The following is a 302-nucleotide window of genomic DNA, read 5'->3' on the forward strand; positions in this document are numbered from 1 at the left end:
AGAGATGGCAGTTTGGAATTTATGGCGTGTATCCTTTTAATGTGAATGAAGTCAAAAAGATCTGTTATTTTTTATGAAATTATTTCATTCATATATCCATTATCAGGAGGTTCCCTTCTCTTTTTTTCATTCCAAAAGCATTGGGCGAATGTGTTTATATTCTTATATTTCTATTGCAGAGAGGTTTTTTAATACTGTTCCATATTTTAGAGATGAGGAATTATGTACATTAGACGGATAGGTATCTTCACTTTGTTTGTTGTTGCCACAATGTTTCGACTGATGGACTCTTCAGCCACTAC

At 33.1% G+C, this 302-nt stretch overlaps 1 protein-coding gene across 2 annotated transcripts in view; it reads left to right on the forward strand.

Annotated features, from left to right (window-relative positions):
• Positions 1-302, forward strand: part of LOC106870690 (cytochrome b-245 light chain) — a 16,740-nt gene that overhangs the window by 8,515 nt on the left and 7,923 nt on the right. The window lies entirely within an intron of this gene.

Source organism: Octopus bimaculoides, chromosome 17 (genome assembly GCF_001194135.2).
Source record: "Octopus bimaculoides isolate UCB-OBI-ISO-001 chromosome 17, ASM119413v2, whole genome shotgun sequence".
Classification (NCBI taxonomy): domain Eukaryota; kingdom Metazoa; phylum Mollusca; class Cephalopoda; order Octopoda; family Octopodidae; genus Octopus; species Octopus bimaculoides.